At 39.9% G+C, this 6,000-nt stretch overlaps 1 protein-coding gene across 3 annotated transcripts in view; it reads left to right on the top strand.

Moving 5' to 3' along the window:
* The first annotated feature begins 1,291 nt into the window (after nucleotides 1-1,291).
* Nucleotides 1,292-6,000, top strand: part of pcdh1a (protocadherin 1a) — an 89,058-nt gene continuing 84,349 nt past the window's right edge. For all 3 annotated transcript variants that reach the window (XM_046040063.1, XM_046040064.1, XM_046040065.1), the window contains exon 1: nucleotides 1,292-1,501. The gene's annotated coding sequence lies outside the window, so the exon portion shown is untranslated. The remainder of the gene's footprint in view (nucleotides 1,502-6,000) is intronic.

Genomic DNA, 6,000 nt, shown 5'->3' with positions numbered 1-6,000 from the left:
TTAACATTTGTACCTAAAGTGCCAACAACATTTTTTGCCCATTTTTCATTCATTGTAGATTTACTCTTCAAATGCACCAACAACTTTTGTTGCAGTTTTTTTTATATCAGTTTTCTTCTACCTGATTTTTCTGTCTTTAGATGTATCCCTGTTTGTGTTGTGTGTTCATGTGTCTTTGCATTTGTCTGTTGTAGTGCCTGATTTTGGCATTTCTCTGAATATACACCTCCAGTTAAAGTGTGTGTGTTTGTGGGGGGAGGAAACGTGCTCCAGGTGTGGTATGTGATAAGAGAATAGATGTAAATGTATACAGATCACATTCACACACTGTGTTGTTGTGTGCCGCAGTAGCAAACAAACCACGAGCTTAGAATTAAAACATTCTGTTTCCCTACAGATTATTCAAGCATGCTAAGCTTCAACGTTTTCAGCATCAATGGTCGTAAATGGAGATGGATCTCAAAAACATATTTTTTAAGAAACACTTGCCAAACACTTAGTTGATGCTTGTCAAATGCATTTATTTTGAAAAAATCATATCCTCATCAAAGTATGAGGTTGTAATATTCAGGGCACTAGCCACAGACAGTGTGTTGGCCAGATACTGCATTGTGGGCATGCAAGGCTCTTTTGGGGAATTTGGGAGAGTTTGAGGGCAGTCTCTGCCTTTGTTCTGATGCACATATTACTCTTGCCTTGTCCTCGTTTTACCTCTCTATTATTCAAATATGGCCACCAGGAAAGGTGACTGGGAATCAAACAGCCATGCGCTCTTTAAACTGACTAATAAGACATCAAATGAAGCAGTATTACAGCCCACACTCACTTATACCTGAAACGGACAATACCACTGTTGAATCGTGGCCTCACTCTGTCTGATGTTTGGTTTAAGATATGCATGAATTTCAATAAATTATATGAATGCCACGTACCTGATGAAGACCCTCTGACTTGAACATTAATACATTGACGATACATGTAGTTAGACAAAGTATAATTAAACACTGAAACACTGTCTTAAATTTCTATTTTGATTTATGTGATTAATTACTAAAAACAGATTGAGACAAAACATTTAATTAAACAGCAAGACATCATCAAACTTCATTTCTGCTTAATGACAAGAAACATGAATTTAAATTTCTTGCAATCACATAAAGCCTCCTTTTAAGTGAGGCTTTAAAACATTTAAATGAAATAGAATGATTTGATTCAAAGGGGTTGGTAGCTCCCTATTGGAACTCTGATTCACTCAAACTATTTGATTTAGCCTTTTCTTGGTAAACATCTATGTGTTGAATTCCGTTCCTTTTTCTTCATCTCTTTCTGCCTGCTCTCTTCTTAGACAACTTATGGGCCACCTGTGAAAATACTTAAACGTTATTAGTATGACTGGTGAAGAGCAGCATAGCAGTGGCAGTGCGTGGGCGGGAGCTCTAATATGATTGGCTCAGGGACACCGCAAGCCTGAGTGGCAGCAAGTAATGGGCGCCCTGGAGAGGTAACCCAACAGCTGTGTGTTTGCAGCTAATGAGAGATGGGGGAGGAGTAAAGGATCACACACTGGAAACACTCTGATAAACTCTTGCCTCAGAATGGCTTGGGAAGATATGAAATCAAGTTTTCTCCAGAGGACGTTGTTTAAGGCTATCCTTTGTGACAAAAGCTGTGTTTGACTCATTGCTCCTGGTCCATTGCTTATTGCTTAAGCAGTTATGATCACTGGCATCAGTGTTTGGGAAGAAAGGAAAGAGAATAACTGTGGCGGGGTGGATTTCGCTCCCTGCTGAGCAATGCTGATTTATAGCCCTGAGCAAAAGCATTGTTTTGTTTTTTTAATTACGCCTGCTGCGGTTTTAACACATGATGTCAGACATACGTTTATTCCAATATACACCAACAAAGTGACCTTTTTTTCCTGTTCAAGTGATAGTCATTGTTTTCACTGACAAGAAACCAACACTACAATATGCATTATTCCAACATCAAGCAATGTTAACAGTCAATCCCTCCTAATTTCCTCAGCTGATGCACAGGACTATATTATTTCCTTTCTTTATTATAACTGCCTGAGGGTGGCGCCAAATGAATAAATTGTGGCCAAGCAGCTTCCATTTTAGGCCATTCATTTTACTACATGGGATGAATATCAACAAGTAAACTGTGGTGAAGGCTACCTGTTACATATATATATATATATATATATATATATATATATATATATATATATATATATATATATATGTGTGTGTGTGTGTGTGTATATATATAGATCACTGCATTTTATGTCAACAGAAGCACCGATCGTCGAATAAAATGATTACAAGCCAGGCACAGTGACTTCATGATACGCTTATTTAATAGGGTGCATTCGGCTTTTTGAGGTGACCCAGTTTGATGAGCTCTTCTTAAACTGTAGGAATCACACAATTTCCTGGTAGGCAGCCCAGGCATAATGTGATGCTGAGTGTGAAGTTGCTGTGTGCTGCGGTGGATGGGAGCCCCACCTCCTCCCACGCTCTGATGAGTAGAGAGAGAAAAAGGGAGAGGGAGAGAGGGGAGCAACTAACCTACCCACAGTATCTCACCACTTGCTCTCTGGAAATGCTTCAGATAGGCTTGTTTTTTAGGACCGTTTAGCTATTCCGTCTAACGTTGCAAAAATGACATTTGTGTTGCCATCGTTTAGACATCCTGTGCGTCCTTAGAGCGCGCTCCAGGCTACTTATATCAGGGGAAGCGCTCGAGAAACTTGGACCGAAGGGATGCGCCAACGAGTGCATATCTTGGCAGGGATCAGTTGTTAAGGACTGGAAATGGCACACAGTAGGCCATGGAGTGAGACTCTCCGTTTCCCAGCTCTATCATAAAATAATCAAACACAAACAGGTCATAATTTGTAATATTTTCAGCGACAGAAATCTGTTATCAGTTCTGCAAGACTGCCGGACGACGGTGGACACAGGATCCTCATTTCTGATGCGGAAAGTTCTAAATGCTATGAATGGATTTTGTGGCTGCTGAAGTTCTTTTTATGTCAGCACTGTGACGGAGGTTTGAGGGTTAGACACCTGCCTCTGGGATCACCGGCGGACATATCAGCTGCGGACGGTTTGGCTACGCTGCAAGCGCTCATAGAGAAGTCTCTGGCTCAGGTAGGCTACTGAAATGACTGCAAAAGGAACCGAGAAAGTTGTTTGTGCTTTGTCGACATTGTTGGAGATTTGTGTTGCGATTCGAATGAAGTTTCTTTAAAAAACATTTCTGACTTGTCTGAAGTGATGTCTAAAAACGCAGGCCGTGTTCCAAATAGACCGTTTATACAACAAGTTGTCCGCGGTGCACTCGCACACAATAGACGCGCCGACACAGCAGCGGCTCGGTGTTACAGGTTGATAGGACACAGCGAGAGAAAGGTAGCTGTGTAGATATGTCTCCCACAAAAATGACGCGCTGCATGATTGATTGGACGATGCACTGCAATTAAAACAAATCCGAGTAGACTAGAAGTCCAAGGCCCGTGAGTAATGGCATTAAAGTCATAAAGTCTGGTTATCATTGCACTTCACTTACAATATGAGTACATACGCTTCAACCTAATCTGTAGTGACGATCGGCTAATTGCATTTTATTACACCATTATGATTATGTGAAGCAGAAAACGTGATCCATTTGTATCACTCTCGCCATTTCGTGGATTCTAGTTGCAAACATCGCACTAATTATCTTTATTAGTGACTCTTTCTTTTAAGCTGTTTACTCGACCAAATAATTCTGGTGTATAGCCTTCCATGTTAGTAGCCTAACTAATGCGCTGTTTTCCTATGAAGACATTCGTGCATATATTTGGAGGGGGGATCTTTGATCAGCGCATCCGCACGGGTAATCTCCTGTGCTCTCTGGTAGGAGTCTGGGGTGTTGTTTCTCGCCACTCCACCGACCACCAGGCACATTTTAATAGTCTGCTTCACATAGTGATGTCGGTCTAAGTTCCCACACATACTGTAGGCTACAAGGCCGTCAAAACAGACCTGATCAAAACAGGCCTGTAACCAAGTTCTACCCCATATCCCATATTATGTCTATTAGACATAAACCTGATGGATGTGATGAACTAAGTCAGTTGATTATGAAGCAGTTGTGTGAGATTGGAGTTTGGCAAAAGACAGACTTAATTGGTCCTGCTAGTAATTCTTGTGAACAAGTTCTATCTATCTATCTATCAATCTATCAATCTATCAATCAATCAATCAATCAATCAATCTATCAATCTATCAATCTATCAATCTATCTATCTATCTATCAATCTATCAATCTATCTATCTATCTATCTATCTATCTATTCAATTCCATGGGACTTTTATTGGCATGGGAAACAGACATTGCCAAAGCAAGTGTAAAAAAAAACATGTACATAGTAAATCCATCTATTTACTGTATCTTCATATACAATTATGAATACAGGGCAAACGGATAAGCTGTCGGTTCAATTCCCTCAATAATTGTATTCACTTGCTATGAAAACAGGTTGTTGAACCATGGTGAGCTTCACACATTTCCTATGCTCTCCTCTGCATGTTATTGTTCAGTATTCCGTATTCAATGTGTCATTTAATGGAGTTTCTGAGGGAAGGATAACTCTTTGCCATTTGTTATCAATCAAATCAATCAAACAGTTATTTAAACCTGAGAGAGTGAACCTATAAAATAATACAAAAGCAGTAAAATACCCCTGAAAGGGAATCTAACTAAACTCTGATTTTAGTTGCATACAAAGACCAACAATGAATATAAAGTAAATGACCTGTCAGTGTGTTCATAACTTCCTTTAAACACTCAATGTCTGAATACAGCCTCTTTGATCTCAGTGTATTTAATGGGATTTTTTTGTGGTAGGTGTGACCCTCCATTAGTGTTTTTGTGTGGAGCAGCCTACATGAATACCTAAATGAAATACCCATGCCCTTAGCAAGTGTTTCCAACCAAAGACCATTGCTTTTCCATTACCAATGCCCAGGGTTTACAGTCACTAGAAGTGTTTAGAGTAACATTTTGTGGTAAATTCTATTGGTAGATCAGCTGTAAGGAGGGTTAAGCTGTGATGCTGCCCATCATAAATCATGCTGGTGGGAGGGTAATGTTATACTAGCCAAAGGCGCAGAATCATTGAATCAAACCAATATATCAAATCACATCAGTTGAGAAAATCATTACCTCATCCGTTATCTTTCCACACTCTAGCAAGCAGGGATGAGCGCATCTTATAGAAGACATTCACAAGCCTGTAACAGGTGAAAAATCAGATTCTGCAGAATACTGGCACTGCTGTTGGATCATTCTTTTCTCTGTAGTCACTGAAAAGCAAGCAAGTACTACAAAATAGTCATTCCTATACTCTGATGATTGTTTTTCCAGGCACAACCCACACCCTTTGACATTTTAGTAATTTACAATAATACCTCAATTGATTCTATGCTTGAGCTGTTTCTGCTGGACCTGTGGAGCAGCTACCTTAAAGAGCAAGTGTCATCAGTCACTACATAGTCTGTCTCTATGGTAACCAGGATCGGCACACATGCTCCACAACACAATGATATTGTTCTTCAATTTTTACATATGCAACCACACACTCCACTATATTTTTATATGGTATTTCTTTGATAACCACACACTTATTAGGGTTCAATTAATATGGTTGCTTCGTGCCCAACAACGTTTTGTCCTAAAGATGGACATCATAATGCGTAGCTAAGAATGCGCCAATCAAACACTGATTCCCCCTCCCACCTTTGAAATTTCAACATTCCTGAAGACTGTTTGACTATCTGTGTTGAAAAAGGTTTTTTGATATGTCACATGTGGAGCAGTTTTAGGGTGATGTTTTTAAAGTCAGAGTGAATAAACAGGATCCAACAGTAGAAGCCACGGTGATAACAGATATTCCTGCATTGCCTGCTGACCACCATGCAAGCAGACTCCTCGTGGTGGAATGAGTTTGCC

Source organism: Micropterus dolomieu, linkage group LG23 (assembly GCF_021292245.1).
Source record: "Micropterus dolomieu isolate WLL.071019.BEF.003 ecotype Adirondacks linkage group LG23, ASM2129224v1, whole genome shotgun sequence".
Taxonomy (NCBI): domain Eukaryota; kingdom Metazoa; phylum Chordata; class Actinopteri; order Centrarchiformes; family Centrarchidae; genus Micropterus; species Micropterus dolomieu.
The sequence above is the reverse complement of the archived record's forward strand: the minus strand, read 5'-3'. Positions and strand labels throughout refer to the sequence as shown.